This window comes from Thunnus maccoyii, chromosome 14 (assembly GCF_910596095.1).
Source record: "Thunnus maccoyii chromosome 14, fThuMac1.1, whole genome shotgun sequence".
Classification (NCBI taxonomy): domain Eukaryota; kingdom Metazoa; phylum Chordata; class Actinopteri; order Scombriformes; family Scombridae; genus Thunnus; species Thunnus maccoyii.
Genome location: NC_056546.1, coordinates 20,257,418 through 20,258,047, shown reverse-complemented (window position 1 = coordinate 20,258,047; position 630 = coordinate 20,257,418).

Here is a 630-nt window from a genome sequence, read left to right as displayed (position 1 = left end):
ATATCTAAACAGACTGTATACTGTACATACAGTATACTTTCAACAAAATATCCACATAATCTCTGTATATACAGTGACTTATCTTTACAATATTTATGCCAGTAGTCTTTGCACTATCTGTATCACATTTACTACCAATCTGACCTGTATAGTTTGTAGTCCAGTTCTTGCCTGTACTATATACCAGCTATAAAAGCTGTATGTCTGTATTTATACCCTCCTGGAAAATTTTTATTCTTTGCACTGTGTATGAGTATAATGAGGGCGGCTGTGAACTGGAGTCAAATTTCTTGCATGTGTCGACATACTTGACCAATAAAATTTTCTACAATTCTGATAAAATGAGGGGTCCATGGATTAATAAATGTCTTTAAATGGAAAAAATTACATTTCTGTTGTAGTGGGTTGAAATAAAGGTCACTCTTAAAAGTATGTGACCACCTCACAACAGCATCTTACACATCCAGGTTTGTTGTGATGTCTGCATTCCACATATCTATTACAACAGGTTGTTATCACACGTTAACCTCTGCTGGGCAGGTTAAACAATGTGAATACAAATAATGAGATAAGCAATTGGATTTAGCACAAAAGACAGTGTACAACAGTAAAGATAAAGGAGTGACAAGG